Source organism: Pantherophis guttatus, chromosome 6 (assembly GCF_059756535.1).
Source record: "Pantherophis guttatus breed Tessera chromosome 6, ASM5975653v1, whole genome shotgun sequence".
Classification (NCBI taxonomy): Eukaryota; Metazoa; Chordata; class Lepidosauria; order Squamata; family Colubridae; genus Pantherophis; species Pantherophis guttatus.
Window position 1 is genome coordinate 22,411,519 of NC_142068.1, and position 22,699 is coordinate 22,434,217.

Here is a 22,699-nt window from a genome sequence, read left to right on the forward strand (position 1 = left end):
GAAGAGTCAGACGAGGACATCTTCCACATTGACAAAAAGAAGGGTGAGCAAAGTTGTCGCCGAGAAAACTGCTCGAGTTGCGGTGGAGCTCACGAGAGACAATCCTGTAAATACCGAGACGCCACTTGCAGGCGTTGTGAAAAGAAGGGCCATTTGGCTAGAGTCTGTAGAGCTCAATTTCCTAGAAATAACAAGTCACGTGACCATCACGACCAACCAGAACCGACACGTTCAAATCAGCCAACCAGAGATGGCGGTGTGAGAAAATGGCGTGAGAATCAAAAGTGAGAGACCTACAGCACGAGTGTCAGGTATGCTTCCTTCAGTATCCAGGAAAGAAAACCCCAAAGTCAAGCATTTTGAAGAATTTGGTACTTTTACTGAATAAGAAATGATTAACAACCCAGTTAAAGCTGGAAGTGAGCAAAACGCGCGAAATGCATCTACTAAGCTTCTTCCCCCCCTCGTGTTTATAATTTCTCAGCCAATCCAAAGGTCTTCCAAAGGTCAGGTGGCAACACGTCTGGCAGCGTCATCCATCAGGAATGTCAAGACAGTTGGTCAGCCGTCCCCTTCTGAAATACAGTTTCGATTCCCACGAAGTCCCCTCCTACAAAGACAAACCCCCTCCTGCTCCCTTCCCCCCCTTTGCTCCATACCTAATCCCTCCCCGTTTCTTATGGCAGCTAAAGCAGGCAAGCTGAGGCTGACATTCGGCCCCTCTTGCAGAAGAGACGTTAGTCCTAAATAAAAGGAAAGAAGAGAGAGAGAAACAGAATATATACAATGATTAGGGTTTATCAGGGTATTTGGCATAGAATTGTTGTACTTTCTTGGGAGCTCGGACATCCCGTTTATTTACCCATTCAGCCTGAGATAGTGGAAAATGTTTCCAGGCAATCAGATATTGGACTTTACCATGGTGTTTTCTAGAGTCCAAGATTTCCTTAACCTCAAAATGTTGCTCCCCTTCTATGAGAATGGGAATTGGAGGGGTACTTTGATCAGCCCTTAGGGGAGATGAGTGTTCAGGTTTCAATAAACTAACATGGAATACAGGATGTATCCGTCTCAAGGTTTTTGGCAATTCCAATTCAACTGTCACTGGATTAATCAGTCTAATTACACGGAATGGTCCTACATACTTAGGCCCCAGCTTTTTGGACCTCTGGGTGGTTTGTAAGTATTTGGTAGACAAATAGACTTTGTCCCCTACTTTATAAATGTGAGCTGGGGACCTTTTCTTATCGGCTTGCGCCTTATGAGCTCGGTGTGCTTCATCTAATGCCTTGCAAGTCATTGCCCAGGTGCTCCTTAGTTGTTCAATCCAATCCATCAGGGAGGGATTTTGGGGATCATCTTGAGGTAACTTGGGAATGGGTACAAAATCCTGGCCCGATGCGACCTTAAAAGGGATGAATCCGGTGCTACTGTGTACAGAATTGTTATATGCCACTTCTGCAAATGGCAACAAGTCTACCCAATTGTCCTGTTGGTAATTTACGTAACACCTAAGGTATTGTTCGAGCACCCCATTGGTTCTTTCACAAGCCCCATTTGTCTGAGGGTGGTGACTGGAACTCAACCCCTGTGCGGAGCCTATCAATTTCAAAAATTCTCTCCAGAAACTGGAAGTAAATTGCACACCCCTGTCAGAAATTATTCTTTTCGGAGACCCATGTAGTCGATAAATCTGCCTAATAAACAATTTTGTGAGGGTTTTTGCTGAAGGGATCTTTGAGCAAGGTATGAAATATACTTGTTTGGAAAACAAATCAGTTACTACCCAAATGACAGTGCAGCCCTCACTGTCTGGTAAGTCCACAATAAAATCCATAGATATTTCCTTCCATGGGGCGTTCGGTCTAGCCACACTTTGCAGTAATCCAGGAGATTTTCCTGGAGATCTTTTAGCCGAGGCACATACTGGACAGCTAGCGACATATGCCTCTATGTCTTTTTTTAGTGCAGGCCCCCAAAACTGTCTTTTAACAAGATGTAAAGTCTTGACAAACGCGAAGTGTCCTGCGGCTTTGGCATCATGAGCATATTTCAATATGGTCGGCCTTAATGTGGTCGGAACATACAATTTCAATCCAACCCAAGCTAGTCCGTCGTGAAGTGTGCATTTATTCGAGTGGATTTTAAACCACTCATCAGTTTTTAGCGTTTCTCGTAACTTTTCGAGTAAATCCCCCGAGAGTTCTGAATTGGTTTTACTCTGTGCTCTGGTAGTGACAGGTGTTGCCAATTGAGTTAAGGGGATCATTGGTTGAACCACTTCCTTCTTTATGCTGTTGTACTGTGGCAATCTGGAAAGTGCGTCCACCATGAAATTTTTTCCGCCAGGAAGGTAACGTAAAGTGAAATTGAATCGCTTGAAATGTTGGGCCCAGCGTGCCTGTTTGGGTGATAGTTTGCGTGGAGTTTTTAATGCTTCTAGATTCTTATGGTCAGTCCACACCTCGAAAGGGTGTTTCGCCCCTTCTAAAAATTGTCTCCATGTTAACAGCGCCCATCTAACTGCAAACGCTTCTTTCTCCCATATGGCCCATCTCCTTTCTGTCTCGGATAGTTTACGGGATGTGTAAGCACAGGGTTGTAATATTCCATTCTCATTCTTTTGCAAGAGGATTGCTCCTACGGCGACGTCACTAGCATCAGCTTGTACTACAAACGTTGGGGTGTTTGAGCACAGGTTCAGCTGCAAACAAGCGTTTCAGTTTTTCGAAAGCGGCCTGACAGTCCATAGTCCAGTCTAGTGGTTTCGAGGGTTTGGGTTTTACTTCCCCTTTGGTTTTTAGCAAGTTTGTAATTGGTAGTGCGATTTTCGCGAAAGAGGGGATAAATTGTCTATAAAAATTAGCAAACCCTAGGAAACTCTGTAACTGTTTATGGGTGCGCGGCGCGGCCCATTCCATTACTGCCCGGACTTTTTCCGGGTCCATCTCTATTCCCTCATACGATATACGATATCCAAGATAGTCGATTTTGTCTTGATGGAATTCACATTTAGAAAGTTTAGCATAGAGTTCAGCTGCTCTGAGTTTATTCAAGACCGCTCAAACCAATCTTACATGGTCGGCCATGTTGTCAGAATAAATTAGAATATCGTCCAAATAGACCAACACCCCCTTATATAGGTGTTCATGCAACACTTCATTGATCAACTGCATGAATACAGCCGGGGGCCCCTGTAGTCCAAAAGGGAGTACTTTAAACTGGAAACATCCCAGTGGGCAATTAAATGCTGTTTTCCATTCATCTCCTTCTTTTATTCTCACTCGGTAGTATGCCTCTCTTAAATCAAGTTTGGTAAAAAAAAATTCCCTTCCCTAAATGGGCCAACATGTCCTTCATAAGTGGGAGGGGATAGACATTTTCCACGCAAATGGCGTTCATGTTTCTATAATCAACAACTAATCTGAAGGATCCATCTTTCTTTTCGCGGAACATTACTGGCGCTGCCACCTTGGGTTTGGCTCGTTCGATGAATCCCCGTTCTAAGTTTTTATCAATAAAATTTCGCAATTCCCCCAATTCTCGAGGTGTCATGGGGTATATTTTTGGTTTGGGAAGCTTCACCCCTGGGAGTATTTCAATGGTGCAGTCAGTGGCCCTGTGGGGAGGTAGAGCATCCGATGCTTTTTCACTAAACACTTCCTTGAGGTCCCAATATTCCTTTGGAATTTTCTCTTCTCTCTCAATATAGTTAATGGCTACTGCTGCCCTTTCTGGACTTATGTCGTCCCTTAGGGAGGGGCCTTCCTTTTCCGGAGTTGGTTCTGCCGTACAGATGCGCAGGACCCCCGTTCTCCAATTTACTCGTGGGTTCCATTTACGAAGCCAGGGCAGTCCTAGAATGAGGGGCCTTTCCATGCCAGGTGCTACGATAAAGCTGAGCTTCTCTACATGATTCCCCAACTGCAGTTCAAGGGGTTCGGTCATAAAACTAGCTGGGCCCCCTCCTGCAATTGACCCGTCTAATTGACAAAATGCAATGGGTCTTTTTAAAGTTTTCAGTCTCAGTCCCATTTTCTCCACTACTTTGGGGCTAATTATGCACCTAGTGCACCCAGAGTCCAACAGGGCTAACAATTGCGCGTGAGTTCCTGTGGAGGGCACCCTTACTTCTACAGGGATGAGTAAGGGTTCTTCCGTGTGACTCACCCGTTCGTCAGTGTCGGAGTCGGAGTCCGTCTCGCTGTCGTCATCATTGGTCGGAGTTCCCAACTCACCCTGGTTCCGGGGAGTGAACTCAACGACTTCTCCTTTCAGGGCGGTGCCGCGGGTTTTGGCGGGTATTTTATCGCCTTTCTTTTGGCTGGCCCCGGTGGCTTTTGGCGGTGGTTTGGAGAAACATTCGGCCGCCCGGTGACCCTCCTTCCCACATTTGAAACAGGTGAAGGGCTTTGACTTGAGTTTGGATTCGGTCTTCCCGCCAGTCATCTTGGGCGGCCCCTTACGGTAGAAGGAGGATGACTGGTCCCCCATCCGCCTTCCTCGGAGTTCGCTCCGTTTCAGCTCGATCTCCACATCCTCAGCTACTATATACCATCTATCCAAATCATCGGGGACCCCCATGCTCCTGCAGTCTCGATATATCTCTTCATTCAATCCATCCTTGAAACTCTCTAAAAGAGCCATTTCTGACCAGCCTGTCATATAGGGTGCCAGTTCACGAAACTCTTGGATATACTCTGCCACTGGCCTCCGGCCCTGCTGAATGCTCTTCATTCTGAGTCTCGCCTTTCATTCGGCTAAATGGTCTTCAAAACGCCTTCTAAGGGCCCTCATGAACTGGTTGTAATTTCTCAGCAAGGGGGAGTTGTTATTGTGGAGAACCACCATCCACTCAGCAGCTACTCCCTCTAGGGCATTCGCGACGCCTCTGACTTTTGCCGCCTCTGTTTCGTAGTCCTCCCCCCCAGTCCTCCATGTGGTTCCACACTTGGGTCAGGAAAAATCCCAAGGTTTTTGGATTCCCATCAAACTTCCCAGGAAGGGGGGAGATTTTTGGCTTTTTACGTCTGCAGGGAGGGGCCTGCACGGCTGGGGTTCTCTGGCCGGCTGCATCTCTCCCTCGAGCTGCCGAAGCCTGGGATGTTCCCTCCTCAAACTCTTCCTCTTCCCCGCAGGCTGTCTCTTCGCCCCCCCCCCCGGGGGGCCTGCTTCACCTTCTCCACAGGAATTTCAAAAGACTCACAGTTTTTCCTGCTTTCTTCCACATCACGGATAAGCTGCAAGGCTTGGTCTATCATGAGGCGTTCCTTGTGCTGTTGCATCCACACTGCCTCTCTTTTCCGGGGTCTGGAAATTGTCACTCCCTGGGGTTTTTCTCCCCAGTCCGGCAGTCTCCCCACACCTTTTGACCATCTGGCCTCCTCCGTCTCCAAACGGAGTTTTTCTAACCATTCTGCAGTCTCCTTTTCCGACTGGAAGGCAGTTGAACTGGCTGCCCCCATTTTCTCTTCTCCATCACTCCCCCGATCTGACATAGTTTGGATTTACAGTCCCCTCGGTTTTGGTCCGGGATGACTGGTTGCGGCACTTCCAGCTTAATGTCAGGTATGCTTCCTTCAGTATCCAGGAAAGAAAACCCCAAAGTCAAGCATTTTGAAGAATTTGGTACTTTTACTGAATAAGAAATGATTAACAACCCAGTTAAAGCTGGAAGTGAGCAAAACGCACGAAATGCATCTACTAAGCTTCTTCCCCCCCTCGTGTTTATAATTTCTCAGCCAATCCAAAGGTCTTCCAAAGGTCAGGTGGCAACACGTCTGGCAGCGTCATCCATCAGGAATGTCGAGACAGTTGGTCAGCCGTCCCCTTCTGAAATACAGTTTCGATTCCCACGAAGTCCCCTCCTACAAAGACAAACCCCCTCCTGCTCCCTTCCCCCCCTTTGCTCCATACCTAATCCCTCCCCATTTCTTATGGCAGCTAAAGCAGGCAAGCTGAGGCTGACAACGAGAGTCGGCCAAGCCAGCACGTCTGTAGAGGAAAAGGTCTACACGAGAGTAGAAATTGAAGGAAGACCATGCGACATGGAAATCGACACTGGGTCTGCCCTGTCAATCATGTCCTGGGCAATGCTTAAATCACTTCTACTGAAGTTCCAGAGAAACCAGCTTTCACGGCAACGAGTTCACCTCCTCAACTACCAAGGAAATCGAGTTCCTGTGGAAGGCGTGGGCATGTTCCGGGTCACCTATGGCAGGTTCCAGAAAGAGCTTCCCCTGACCATCGTCAGCAAGTCACTGCCAAGCCTCCTGGGCCTAGCTTGGTTTCGAGCCCTCAGCATGGGCTTCATGGGTGTCCACAGCCTCGGCGGACCATCTCTAAAGGACAGTCTCCTGCACGAGTTCCAGGATGTTTTTGAAGAGATGCTAGGCAAGTACATGGGGACCCCTATTTCTTTTAATCTAGACCCTAATGTAGCCCAGATTAGGTTAAAGGCAAGACTAGTACCATTTGCCCTAAAACCAAAAATAGACACAGAACTTGACAAACTGATCAAGCAAAGGGGGCTAGTTCCTGTAGATCATGCTAAGTGGGAAACCCCAATAGTCATGCCAGTCAAGTCAGACGGATCAATCAGAATCTGCGCTGATTATAAATGCACAATCAATAAGGCGCTCCAACAGAGCATGTACCCAGTCCCGATCGTCCACCATTTGCTTCATTCCCTGGGCCTTGGCAAGATATTCGCTAAGTTAGACCTTGCGCAGGCATACCAGCAGCTGCTGGTAGATGATGCTACGGCAGAATCACAAACTATAGTAACGCACAGAGGTGCGTTCAAATGCACTAGACTGCAGTTTGGGGTTAGCATTGCACCAGGGCTCTTCCAAAGCACTATGGAGCGCCTACTACAAGGACTTCCGGGAGTTGTACCCTATTTTGACGATGTCCTCATTAGTGGCCAGAATGAGGCTCAGCTTGGAGAAAGAGTTAGGCTAGTGCTCACCAGATTTAGAGAAGTGGGACTAAAGCTCAAAAAGTCCAAATGTAAAATTGCGGTACCGTCCGTAGAATTTCTGGGCTACCGAATTGACGGCATGGGCATTCACCCCACAGAGAGCAAAGTAAGGGCCATCCAAAATGCACCCACACCAAAGTCGAAGGCCAAATTACAGGCATTCCTGGGACTTCTGAACTTTTATACCATGTTCCTCAAAGACAAGGCCACCATTGCGGAACCATTACACAGATTACTAGGGAAAAACGTTCCTTGGGTTTGGGGCAATACTGAAGCGGTCACGTTTAAGGCTGTCAAAAAACTTTTGTCAGAAGACAGTTTTCTGATCCAATACAATTTGGAATTGCCGCTTGTTCTTGTCTGCGATGCGTCCCCTTTTGGAGTGGGCGCCGTATTGAGCCATAGACTACCGAATGGGTTAGAGGCGCCCGTTGCATATTACTCTCGCACCCTGTCCAGTGAAGAATGAAATTACAGCCAGCTGGACAGGGAAGCCTTAGCGGCTGTGGCGGGGTCAAAAAATTATTTGTTTGGCTGGACTTTTGAACTTATAATGGACCATCAGCCATTGTTGGGACTTTTGGCTGGCAACAAACCAACCCCCGGCTTTCCCCCTGGATGACCAGGTGGTCTATTTTCCTGGCCGCTTATTCGTATCGACTAATCCACCGATCGGCCGGACTCTGGGCCATGCTGACGCCCTCAGCCGATGCCCCTTGCCCGAGCTGTTGGAAAACCCGACACCGGAAGCCCCTGTCTTGTTGCTCGATGTTGTATCCCTGGGGCCTCTCTTGTCTGGCGAGGTGGCAAGGGCATCTACCAAAGACACTGTTTTACGAACTGTTATGGGCTGGGTCATGAGGGGTTGGCCAACTACAGTGGACAGTGGGGATTTTAAAGTGTTCTTTACCAAAAAGAATGAGTTGTCTATGCTGGGGGGCTGTTTATTGTGGGGCAATAGGGTGGTTATTCCCTCACGATTAAGGCATTGGGTGTTGGAATTGCTACATGAGGGGCACCATGGTATAGTCAGAATGAAGGGTCTGGCTCGGAGTTATGTGTGGTGGCCACAACTTGACCGGGATGTCACAGAATGAGTGGAGAAATGCAGGCCTTGCCAGGAATCCCGGCCGGATCCCCCTGTAGCTCCCGTTAGAGAGTGGGAGAAGCCTAAGGGACCATGGGGGAGGATTCATATAGATTTTGCAGGGCCATTCCATGGGCAGAATTTTCTAATAATTGTCGACGCCTTTTCCAAATGGCTGGAAATAGCTTTAATGCCATCAACCACTTCTGAGGCGGTAATCAAGGTCCTCAGGAAGCTATTCGCAACCCACGGGTTACCGGACACCCTAGTATCTGATAACGGGCCCCAATTCATAGCAACACAGTTTGAAAGCTACCTGGCCGAGTTAGGAATAAGACACGCATTATCAGCCCCATTCCATCCGGCTTCTAATGGCCTTGAAGAGAGATTCGTACGAACGACCAAAGAAGCCCTGTCCCTACTCGATGCGGGGTTCTGGCAGGCCAGGATTGATCAATTCTTAGCAATACAGCATGCAACCCCATGCACTGCCACAGGGCGCAGTCCAGCAGAACTTTTAATGGGTCGGAAACTTAGGTGTACTCTCAATCACTTACATCCGAACTATTCCCAAGATAACTTCAAGGGGGAAGAGGGAAGATTAAGACAATTCCAAATTGGGACCCCGGTATTCGCAAGGAATTATACTAGGGGCCCACTATGGATAGGGGGAATTATTGTTGGAATCACCGGCCCGAAATCATACACAGTGGACGTAGGGCAAGGTAAAATTTGGAGAAGGCATATAGATCAATTGCGTAAACGTTTGAATTGTGAAGCCTGTGAAAGTACTGATATTGTCAAACCTAACTTCCAAAGTTTCCCCGAAACAGCTATCTCAAGCCCGAATAAACCGGATTATTTATCGGGTAAGCCTGGGCTCCAGTGCCGCCCCGATGAGTCGACACTCCCAGCCGGGGATGGCCACGCCTCTGGAGAAATCCAGGAGGTTCCATTGGCAGAGCCAGGAGAGACGGGAGGTCCCTCTGACCGGCTCAATGCCTCACCACCAACTGAACTGCACAGGTCAACCAGAGTGAAGTCACGCCCTGGTCACCTGCGTGATTTTGTATGTAAATATTTAAATAGATAGGATAAGTGCCTTCTGGGAATGGAGGGGTGTTATGTATGTATCTATTTTGTGTGGGAAATTCAAATGCAAGAATGCTTGTGATTGGTTAACGGTTATTTCTGAACTGTATATAAGAAGAGCTGTTGCCTGTGTTTCTTTGCTGAAGTCTCACCCTGAATTAAAGAGCTGTTGTCACTAGCTTGCTTGTGCCTCTCGTTATTCCCGCGCTACAACATCCTTGGTTCTCTAACATGAATTCAATTTGACACAGTTTGGAGCTGAAAGGGGGAGAGCTGAAAAGGATGGAGTCTTCGCAAAGCAACATAGCTAGCCAATGAATCAGATACATTCCAATGGCTCACTGACCAGAGGAGGAGGAGTGAAGTCGCCAAGCAACCAGCTCTCATCCCGGCTGGACAATGTGACATATTGTTTTGGAAAATTGAGAAACTCTTACTTATAGTGGGGTGGAAAGCCCAGGAACGTTTAGTACTGGCTTTCCACAAGTTCATGCCAAGATGATGTATCTAAATAAATTTGTTCTTTGAGGAAATGAAATGCCTCAGAGTTCAATTTTTGATGGGTGCATTACTTGGAACCTGACACCTACAACTTCTTATAAAAATATAGTTTTCCAGTTTAGCAACCCCAATTCATACTTCCAAAATATTCAACCTCTTCAGAAGCAGCAGTAACACCTAGATTGAATAGACAAAATAACAAGTGCTTGAACTAAATGAGTTTCCAAGAACACTTGACATAAATCCAACTGTTTTAATTCTATAGAAGCTTTAAAAACTGCTTCTTTGGAATTTCCAAATTCTAATCAAAACTTCAGTGACACAAAATTGGATGAGATAATCAAGACCCTAGAATGCAGACTTGAAATTTAAACTGATCTTCAAGTTAAAAAACATAGGACTTAGATTTCAAAAAATAAAATTTAAGAGGAGGTGATGCAAAGTACATAGATTTAGAAGTAAGAAATTAAATGTTCAGATATAGGACACCTGTTTGGCAATGGTAATTTGAAAAAGGCAACAAACTCAAAATGAGTGGGAACAAAACACAAATTCCTAATCTACAAAGTAATGTGTATAAATCATGGAAAATTAAAAGCCTCAATTCATTTTGCATTGCTCTGACCAAACAGGATTATTTTGGACAAAACAAGTTAATGAATGATTAGAACAGAAACTAAGCCTTATTAAGAGTGATTAAAGGAACTAAGAATATTTAACCTTGAAAGGTAAACATTAAGGAAAGTCATTATAGCATCTTCATTTTGTTTCCTTTTTCATTATGGCATCACACACAAACCTAACTCAGTATAGAGCATGGGTGTCATGTTAATGTTACGTGACATTTCACGACATTTTCCCCTTTGTGGAGCTGGAGTGGGAGTGGCCTGCAAATGACAGTTTGACACCCCTGGTGTAGAGGATGTTATAATGCTGGGAAAGTGGAAAAAGTAGAGGATGACCAAAGTGGATAGACTCAATCATAAGCAGCAATTTCTACAGCATTAGAAAAACCTGAAAAATCAGATTAGAGCAGATCATCTTGAAGAAAATTTATTTATTTAGTCTCGAAAAGTCAAAAATCAACCAATGAATTAATAGTGGTAGACCTTGAATTTTCTCCTCTGTGAGTTTTTTTTTTTTTAAATTAAGTTTTGTATTTTCTTTGAAGCCTATGTTATGTCGTCATCTCAACACAGATTGATTTATATCAGTATGCTCTTAGTGGCTGGTTCTTATTGATCAAACAAAAATATGGAAAAATAAAAGAAGAAGAGGCAAAAATCAGCTCAGAACAGCTGAGAGACCAGAAATCTCCTCAACTGAAAAATGTGTAACATCTAAAGAGGATATAGCAGTCTCCAAAATTGGTGAAATGATTTTACAGAAAAGACGGCAAAAAGTAAAATAGGACATTCTCTGTCATTGTACAGTGCAGAATACAAGATGAATTTAAGTTATGAAAAGGCAAATTCTCAATACATGTTAGAGAAAAATATCCTAATAGTTTAATAATGGAATTAAATATCCCAAGAGATCATATGCTGGTCAAGTGAAGAGTAGATTCCAATAATCAGGAATATTGTGTTCTGAATTCCTGCCTTGTAGGGAGTTGAACTCAGCAACCTAATTGGTCTTTAGAAACTCTGTAATTCTTGAAAGAAGGAATCATTTAATGCATTTCTTAACACCTTTTAAATACTATATAATTTAAAAGAATAACAATACAAATCTATGTCTCATAGCAACTTAATCACCAAATTTACTGTACATATTTTTGTTACAATTTTTATTACAGTATGTTGTACATCCTTTCAAAACATTCCCTCTTGATTAAGTCTTATTCAGTTAGTTTTGATACTCAGCTTCTTTTTCTGTGCAAAGATATCACACTTTATTGAAAATCGCATCTTGTCATCATCGACACATGATTTGGATAGATTATTTTATTTTACCACGTTGGAAAGGCTCTATCATTGATTTATGACACAATGCTGTTTGAGCACCAGGAACCAATGTTTATAAAGGCCCAATTTGTCAACTCAGATGTCATTGTAAATTACTAAACATGTCCCTTGGAGCACAAATTCATTTCCCATAATCCATTCCTATTGAGAGTTTAACAAGGACAGGAAATTGTATTGCTTGGAGTCTGCAGATTCCATTGTCATGTTTAATTTCTACATAGTGTTATCATAGTGAATAGGTATTCATAGCATAGTGTTATTGACTCTCTTCAATGTAGTATTATTTCTATAGTTTTGAAATCCATTCATTAATGCAGTGAATGAAATCCAAAGATGGCCCCAGACTCCCAAATGAAGATGTGGTAGAAAGGTTTGGTTACCCTTATATCCCTCTGAAAGATACTGGATCCTGTATCTTTTTGTATCTCTCTGTGTGTATGTGTGTGGGGTTTTTTTTTTTTTTTTTTCATTTTTAGCATGAACAGCTGCCTCCTATGTAAAACAGTGATTTCACCACAATTTATTAGCGCTTTATGTCAACAAAAGTGTCAAATGTGGAGGATTTCATTAGAGCTTGCCCATATGGTGCCCTTTTTTTCACTCTTGCATCTATATTTTTATCAAATTAGTTGCTTCTAAGTGTAAATCCAATATTCTTTAAGCTATAAAACTGAAAAACTGTAAGATTGTAGAAAATGGATTTCAATTCATTCCGCTGTATAGAATAAATAGAAACATAAAACAAGTTTTAATGTGTCCCCATACTTTATCTTACTACATACACTGTCAAAGTCAAAACTTTTGATCACCAAGAATCCCATTAACCTTTCAGAAACTTGCATTGTGTTTTCAATTGCAATTGTATTTTCTAGTATTAGTCTGATGATATTAAGTACATTTTTAACACAATGGAAAAGGGAGGTTCTATTGATGGTGCGAGGATATCAATCTTGATATATTGGTTACCTGCCAATTTCTATAAATCTTTTTGGAGAGCAAACCTCAACTAATTAAAATAATATGCATATAGATATGTATCTATGTATTTTATATTCCATTCTTCCTGCCAGAGAATCTTACAGCAGCTTTAAAAAAAATATTTTTTAAAAAACGTAAATAATTTACCCTTTCAATTATAATTATAACTAATGTTGAACATTCATTGATAAACTCACTATTGAATGACTATCTTATGTGATATTAACTTTATACCCATTTGCTTTGTAACTGATAGAATTGCATCATACTACATCCAACAATGGACAGGCAAAACTGGGTACTATGGTTCAATATGAATTATTTTCAGTTCCATTTAATGGTTTTCTTTTTCTTTGAAACCATAGATTACAATTGTAATATAGTTGTACTTTATACAGTTTCCATATTAATGTACATGAAATGTACATTAATGAACTAGTGTATTCATTACACTAGTTGTAATGAATACTAGTTGTAATACACTATTATGTATTTGAACCACTTTGAACTAGTGGTTCAAATACATAATAACATTAATACCACCTGTATATCATCTGAATTTAGTTTCAGTTTTTCAGCTCTTCTTCAATCCATCTCAGCTACCAGGTAACTGCCAAGTACTTATACTGGAAAAGAAGAAAGCATTTGACACAAATAATATCTTTTTTCCCACCATAGAGTCTCCATTTTATAGGCAGCCAACTACTAAGGCCAACTGATGTCCTTTCAAAGTATTCTGGCTGTGTTTTCCTCCCACTGCAGCAGAAAATATATACTGAATAGCAGGGGGAAAAACTAGAACCTGGTGGAAGCACATAATTCAAGATTGTTCCCCAATTCCCAATCCATTGATCCACTACCAGGAAAACTGTATACGTATGAATCAGTCAGTTGCAAACAACCACTCGGGTCCAAACAGATACTTTATTGCTGATCACCTGTATTACAGGAATCTCACCAGACTGGCTGTCTTTCCTTGGGATATGACAGGATTTTACCTCCAATGTTTCCTCCCCAAAACCAACTCCAAGATGGAATGTCTTTTTATGTCCCCTAGAGGACTGGATTCCACCACAATCTGTATATATTAAATAAGCTTGATTTTGCATTATGTCATCATCATGCCTAGTAAATTCTGATTACTAGGTATTTGCTTTGTCCTTATTCAGATGTTCTGTAGTTTTGTTTCCATGGTAACAATTATGGTTCATTGAACCATAACAAATCTTTAGTCATGGTATACGAAAAAAAGGGTAATGAAATGGTGTAAGTTATATGGCAGGAGTTGTGTGCAAATGCTAGTTAATAAGATTTGCTACTGAACTTGATCATTGTTCTACCTGCCATGTCTGTCCTTGAAAAATAACTTTTGAAAGCAAGGTTGAGGAATGGAACTCTATTTATTGTAATCATTACATGGAAGAAAAGTCACTGTCAAATGATTACATTAACTTTCTATGCATATTGCTTTATAACTGATAGAATTCAGAGAAGAAGCCCATACTGTTGTTCACTGTGTATTTAATTATAACTTATCAAGAGCATAATCCAAAGCAATAGTGGGATTTCAACCTAATATCTGAATAATTTCAAAGGAAGTTTTCTGAAAACACTATTTAGCTAAATTAAGTTGAATATAAAGAGATGCAAATATGCATTTTCTTTTATTTATAAATTCATCAAATGGAATTTGACACTTTACTATGGGAATTTTTTTTTTTTTACTCTCAAGATCTGCCATCAACTAAAAGGAATAAAATGTTTAACTTTTTCTGTTTCTATAGGCCCATTTGTATAATTAATTAAAATAAGTCTGATTAATGGCTGAAAGTAATTTTATTTTTATTTCATAAATAGGATGCATCAGGCTGTCAATCTAATAAATATAGTCATAGTAAAATAAGAAGATGGAATATGAAAAGATCTTTTGTATCATGTAATAAAATTTAGCACTGAAATTTCATCCCAATTTTCAACAGTTATTTTTATTGTATCTCACTTTCTTTTTTGTAGAGATCCCTCTTATATGGGATGAATATAGTCCTGCAATATTAAGAAGAGGGAAATATATTCTGTTGAAAGTTAGAAGGGCTAAGAGATCATTTGGCATTTAAATAACCACAAATAATTATATTTCTATAAATATGAAGTTGCACTTAGCGTGATGTTGTATCTGCCAAATAACTCTGCCTCTAGATTGTGGTACATTTAACACCATCCAAGTTTTGTTAAAATATAAGAATATTAAGAATTTTAAAGGATCATATTTATATCCAGCAAGTAGCTTCAGCATATCCATTTCAAATGCAAATGTTCTAAAATAAAAATCCCGCAACACCTTAGAGACACACAAATTAAGTTGTTATTCTTAGCCTACATTTTCCTAAGACTCTTTGTTTATTTTCTGCAAAAGACAATTTGACTATTGTTTATCAAAATGTTAAAAAAATTTTTCAAAAGGATAGCTTTGTAAATTTGAAATGTCCTTTAATAAAAGTTGTATTTGATGGATTGTTGATTGTTTGAGGGGTCCTTGGTGCTCTCTGAGCTTGCTTGTTTTCTAGCACTGGTGATGTTACTGATGGGTAATGAAACATCTGCAAGAAAACAAGCAACCTCAGAAAGCACAAGGACCCGTCATGTCAACCCTGAGCTACAAATATTGTCCTTTGTTGATTGTTTGCTTGCTTTTTTATAACCCAGAGCCTATTACACAAGCAAAGTTTATAAAGTTTATATTTTCAAAAATGGAAGTTCTTACTCCATCTGATTAATAGACTGAAATCTAATATTGATTTCTAGTAGAAGAAAAATGATTAAGTCATTTCTTACTAACTTACTTACTAACTTCTTCAGAAGTCGGTTACATTATTCTGGAGGGACTTCCAGCTATTCATAATATATTTTCAAAAACTATAGGAAGATGCAAGAAAAATTAATAGTTTCTTATTAATTCACTTCCATTTCCGGGATCTCTAGATATAAGCTATTGTGCACATTTTGTAAGATCTTCCATACTAAAAAGAGAATTGGAGTTAAAAACATGGTTAACATTAGGATGCTCTAATTCAGATCTGAATATTTGATGACATAACTGCAATATTTTATGAATCTTAAAAATTATGTTCCTATCATTCTCTTTAGCTTAATTATGGAAGATGAAATTCTACCTATCCAAAAACAATGAATGTATAAATCTGTACTAACCGGACCAGTATAAAGTGTTTACGATCATTAGGAAATATTCTGTCTTTTTTTTTTTTTAATAAACATTTATATTTTTTAAAAAGCTGAAAAGATTTAAAACTTCCCTAACATGAATCCAACTTTTGATTTATAAGATCGTCAGAGAATACCTTGTTACTAATAAAATTCGAAAGAGTTTGTAGGAAGTTAGGAAACACAAAGAGTGAATGTTTTCTGCATCACTTTGGAAAATTAAGTTTTAATGATTTATCCAACTTTGCAGCCATGTTTTCCTTGCATAAACTATGTACATATTACTTTTAGACCCATTACTGACATTTCTTAGTATATTTTAAATCTAATGTTTCAATTGTTCATAGTAACTTTTAATGTATTTTAATGAAGGTCTTTTTACTTGATTTTTACAGACTTTGAATTGCCTTGGCAAAGGAAGCATTGCATAAATAGATACAGCAGTTTCTGCTTCCTTCTTCAACAATCCCACGATAGAGCTTAGAACAGAGCAAGGAAATTAATAGCAAGGAAATTAATAGCCAATCAAAACAATTGATCAATTCTAAATGACAATAAAGGCCTTCAATATACAAACAGATTCCAAACCAAATTAAATGTCCATATTAAATTGTCCATATTTCTTCTATCCAAACCAGTTGTAACCATATTCCTTAACACCAGAAGGCTACAAATCTCTCCATTTCTTGCTACAGACATAAATCCTATGAATAGTGTAATACAGGGCTGTCAAACTCCTGGCCATGGGCTGGATGTATCACGTGCTGGCCACACCCACGCCCGGTTTAGTGAAGGGGGAAAAAATCCTGATACATCACGTGATGCTGCCATGACGACACCAGTTTGACACCCCTGGTATAGTAGTAATGGTAATACTAATAGTAATATGTTTTAATATGAGTTTTCCTAAATAGTCAGTTTTACATAAGCTTTTTAATATTTTCTCCACTGCTTTTATTTTTTAGACTTTCCTTTCCTTTCCTTTCCTTTCCTTTCCTTTCCTTTCCTTTCCTTTCCTTTCCTTTCCTTTCCTTTCCTTTCCTTTCCTTTCCTTTCCTTTCCTTGAGGTAAATTATTAGTGCAAATACATCAAACATATGCATCTCATTGTATTCAGCTTTGAGAAATAATACTTTTCAAACCAATCATTTTCTGGGCAGATTGTGAATATCAACCAACAGATATTAATAGTGCTACTGAAAGTCCATATGGGCGGATCTGGCAAATACATTTCCAAAGAACTAATGGAAGATATTTATTATCTTGAAGAGTCAAATGTCTTTATCATTTGGTAAAATTGTTAAGGCACCAAGCTAGAAACTACAAGATTTCTACTTCCAATTTGGGCACAAAGCCACCTGAGTAATCTTGGACCCATCACTGTCTCTTAACCCTAGGAAGAAGTCAAGGGTAAGACTCTTCTGAAATCTTACCAAGAAAACTGAAGGGACCTGTCCAGGTTCTTTCTTGCCAGACCCAAGAAATAAAGCCAAGCTAGAGTTTAAGGTCCAAGAAATATTAATTTATTTTTTCTCCATCTGAAACACTTTGCCACAGACAAGCATACAGGATAAGCACTGTATGTATGAATGTAATACTCATTCTTGGCCTCGGGCAACCTCTGGCTTGCATCTGCAATTAATTCTGAAGATTAATCAGAACAAGCAGACTAGTTTCATATGCAGATCTCCTTTGCTATAGTCAATCTTTCATAACTAAGGATGATTTACTTACTACCTCAAGTTTTATTCTTGTGGAGTTTAGCAATCATTCTTTTTTCCCCCTTATCATTCTCTGACAACAAATAATAAAAATAATAATAAATCCCTTTATGATGTGCAGAATTACATTTGAAATGTCACCATGCTTTAGAAAGTATTATGAAATAAATAACCCACGTAGATAGATTTTCTTTTCATACCTATTTATCTCTCTCCTTGCTCTATAATAAAAAATAGCCACTTCTGTATATGATCTTACCCCATAAAATATAATTATCCCTGCCTTGTATGAAGAACAAATCCTAATCACTGAAATAAATCAATAGCATACTAGGGTTCAGCAAAGATCAATTACACAAGGAAAGCAGGTGTGTGGAAACAAATTTTACTATACAGAAATCTAAAATATTAGATTTCATAGTGAATTCATAGTGAAAGGTAGTACATTAAAAATATAATTAGGTATCAATTTAAATACATTTAGCTACCCAGAACTTAACTCTGTTTATTTGGAAACTTGATGCAAATTAAAAGTGGAGAAGGAAGGAAATAACAAATGCAGAAATATTTCCTTCTCATCCCTTGTTTCCAGCAAACTTCCTGATGATTGAACACAAAAATCAAATAACAATTTTGTATCGCATTTTGAGTAAATGAACTCTTGGGAAAATAGACTCCCAGCATGCTTTGAAAGAAAAAAACTAATTTTGTTATCAGTATTGAAAAAATATGTTCTATCAAACCTTCAAGAAAGGAAGGAATTGTCCATACACACACACCTTTCAAGTACACTGCTATGACCTTTAGCCAATAGGGACTTTAAAAAGTTGATTCATCTCTGAAATTCTTCCTTGACTTGGTCTGTACACCATATTTAACCAGGTCAATTAGATATGTTGAAGTTATATTCCTACCATATTTTAATTTATTCGAATTAATTTTGGGTATATGTTGTGCAAAGCTAATTTATTTGATAGCAGTTGGTAAACTCAGAAAATGTGTTGGTGAAATAATCAGCTTGCTATACGCCTTATTTGGAAATTCAGTACAGTAGCGCTGTCAATTTCAAAAACATCTTAGTAGATGTTTCTTATCACCACTTCAGTTGTTATGAAGTCAGAAGAATACAGGAAATGATGGCATACCCACTGAAAAATGACAAGCAACAAAAAAAAAAGAATGAGTAAAGCTTCTAATCACATTATATTCACTATGGAGAGAGAGGGGGGGAGGGAGGAAGGGAGAGAGAGAGAGACAGACAGACAGACAGACAGACAGACAGACAACCACTCTGGTGATCAGATTAGAAGAAATCAGACTATATTACAAAACTAAAAGCAGAAAATGTGCAAATTATCACACAATATTCTTCATTCCACATGCTAACAAAATAACATTTAGGATTATCCAACACATATTAGAGGCTACATGGAAAAATAGATGCCAGATGTTCAAGTTGACTTTAGAAAAGGCTGAGGAATATGAAACATTACTGTTAAGGCAAGCTGGATAATTGAAAAGAGAAATCAAGTACATTATTATAAAAAATTCTTTGATTGTGTTGATTATTTATTTTTATTTTTTATTTTATTAGTCATATTTCTATGCCGTCCACTCTCCGAACACTTTGGGTGGCTTACACCAAAGACAGTATACTAAATAGCATATTGCCCCCAACAATCTGGGTCATTATGTTGTAGACTGTCCTTAGAAAAATGGTAATCCATTAATGCTGGCCTCATGGGAAACCTATATTCAGGCAAAGCTATATTACAGATATAACAGGTAGAACAGACTGGAATGGAATGAGACAAGGCTATATACTCTTATCTTATTTATTCAGCCTGTATGCTGAACATATACAGGTAGTCCTCAGTTTACAACAGTTCATTTAGTGACTGTTCAAAGTTACAATGACACTGAAAAAAGTGAGTTATGACCATTTTTTTCAAACTTATGATTGTTGCAGCATCCCCATTCACATGTGATTTACTTGTGGATATTGGATAACTGGTTCATATTTATGATAGTTGCAGTGTCCCAGAATCATGTTATCATAGTTTGCAACCTTCTGACAAGCAAAATCAATGGGGAAGCCAGATTCACTTAACAATCATGCTACTAACTTAACAATTGCAATGATTCACTTAACAAATGTGGCAAGAAAAATTGTAAAATGGGGCAAAACTCACTTAAGAAATTTCTCACTTAGCAACATAAATTTTGGACAAATTGTGGTTGTAAATCTGTATTCTGCTTCTATTGCTTCCCTTTCTATTGAACAAAGAGAGTAATATATTTTTTTTAAAAAAATATAGAAACAAGTATAATCTGGGCCTTATTTTTGGTAGAGAGGGACCTGGAGGTGTATACTAAGAATTTTCATGTGAGATTCAGGAGCTCATGATGAGAGAATACTAGATTCTTCATAACATTTTTATGTTTGTCTCAGATCTTACAATGTAATAAAATTTCTAGTTCATGCCATATACTTTGCCTCTTCATTCCTGTTGGGGATCAATATATCTCACCAACTTGATTCTAAAAATAAATATAACATTCAGTTATCAGCATAATATTACTAGACACAAGGGACTAACAGAGCACAGCTAGCACTGGCTAGCTGAACTGCAGCTACAAGTAGACTATTTTATTTTTATATATGATTTATAAATTGCTATTGAGTTCAAATCAAATAAAAATAATAAACGAATGTGGGAGGTAAGAAGTGCCTTAGCAACAAACAAAGAAAACTTTATAAACAAAAATCTGTACAAAAATAAAACTGCAAACAGAAGAAAAGAGTAAAGAAAGTTTTTCCCCCCTCAAATATAAAACAATTGTTTGCGTTTTTCCCTAAAATATTGTTAATTATGACACTGAGGAACTGTGAAGCCTATTGCATACAGAGGTTGCTGAAGAGAAGCCTTTTGACATACAGGAATTTTTAGAATACTTTGTAAGAGAAATCATACCTTCACCTGTAAGACTGTTTTATTTTATTTATTTATTTATTTGTTTGTTTGTTTGTTTAGATATTTGTTGAGTACATATTAGATAATATATATAAGTATAAGCATGAATTGAATACATAAAATGAATACAATTAAAGGGAACATTAAGACAGGGACAGTAGGCACGCTAGTGCTCTTATCCACGGCCCTTACAGACCTCTTAGAAATGGGGTGAAGTCAACAGTAGCCAGTCTAAGGTTAAAATTTTGGGGGATGAAACCACTGAGTCAAGTAGTGCATTCTAGGCATTGACCACTCTGTTGCTCAATTGTTTCTGCAATTGAGTTTGGAGCGGTTCACTTTAAGTTTGTATCTATTGTGTGCTCGTGTATTGTTGTAGTTGAAGCTGAAGTAGTCATTGACAGATAGGACATTGTAGCAGAAAATTTTGAGCTATGCTTAGGTCATACCGAAGGTGGCGTAGTTCTAAGTTTTCTAAGCCCAAAATTTCAAGTCTGGTGGCATAAGGTATTTTGTTGTGAGCGGAGAAGTGAAAGACTCTTCTTGTGAAATAGTTCTGGACACGTTCAATTGTATTAATGTCTGATATGCAGTGTGGGTTCCAGACAGATGAGCTGTATTCAAGAATTGATCTAGCAAATGTTTTGTATGCTCTAGTTAGTAGTGTAATATTACCGGAGAAGAAGCTACACAAGATTGGGTTTACAACCCTTAATGCCTTTTTGGTGAAGTTGTTACAGTGGGTTTTGGAACTTAGATCATTTGATATGAGTACTCCAAGGTCCTTGACAGAGTGAGGGTCATCTACAAGGTCATGTCCACTCAGCTTGTATTTTGTGCTCTGATTCCTTTTGCCAATGTGTAAAACAGAGTTTGTTTAATTTGTTTAATGTTTCGTGATTAGAACTTTTGTTTCATAAAATTCATTAAGATAATGTAGATAAGATAAAAAATGTAAAGTATTAAATTTTTTCATCCTAAGGTTAAATTTAAGATTACCTTACTGGCTTGAAGTTCATTACTGAAAGCACAGACAAGTACAGGTCAGTCATTTAGATAATTGGGAGTGTGGGTGGGATACTACCTATGTAAATACCCCTTTCTACTTTATCAAAGTTGCTGGCTAAGTTGTTACTCCCAATTTGTTGCTTCAATTCAAATGAAGCCAAAGAGTCATCTCAAATTGATGACTGTTAACAATGAAAAAAAAAGATAACACTTTAGAGAAAATGTCACATCTGTCTTGAGTCTTCTAATGAGAAAGATTCATTATTTGTTCAGGAACAAGTCTTATAGGAAACAGTGGAATCCCAGCCAACTGTCAAGGTACAGATTCAGTTCCAAGAAAGCAGAAGAAAATGATGTTTCTGAGTGAATATTAATGACAACTTTGTACTCAAGAATTGGTAGGACTAATTCTCCAATAGATTAATTATAGTAGTGGCCAAAATTGTGGAAACCTTTTGGGAAAAGTATATTTTCTAAAACTAGCTAATAACACCACTTTTTTCTGGAGTAGTACCATAAAATTAGTACCATAAAAGGGACACGGTGGCTCAGTTGCTAAGATGCTGAACTTGTCGATCGAAAGGTCGGCAGTTCAGTGGTTCGAATCCCTAGTGCCGTGTAACAGAGTGAGTTCCCGTTCCTTGTCCCAGCTTTTGCCAACCTAGCAGTTCGAAAGCATGTAAAAAATGCAAGTAGAAAAAATAGGGACCACCTTTTGTGAGAAGGTAACAGTGTTCCATGTGCCTTTGGCATTTAGTCATGCTGGCCACATGACCACAGAGAAGTATTCGGATGGTGCTGGCTCCTTGGCTTAGAAACGGAGATGAGCACCGCCCCCTAGAATCAGGAACGACTAGCACATACAGTATTAAAGAAATTCAGTGAGCTAGCTAACTGTATACATGTAGTATATATTTCAGACCTACCTGAAAAAATAGACATATTATATATTGGCCTTATAGAAATATTATCATTGGAAGTCCAGGTAAATGACAGATTGCCATGGGGAAAAAAATCTATCTAGGTGGTTGCTAAGAGTTAAAAATGTTTTGACGCTATACAATCAATCAATCAATACAAATTTTGGTAGTATTTAAAAAGCATCCAGTTCCAAAGGCCATAAGCAGTATCAAGAGAAAAAGATAATGCTTGTAGGCTGAAGACATTGC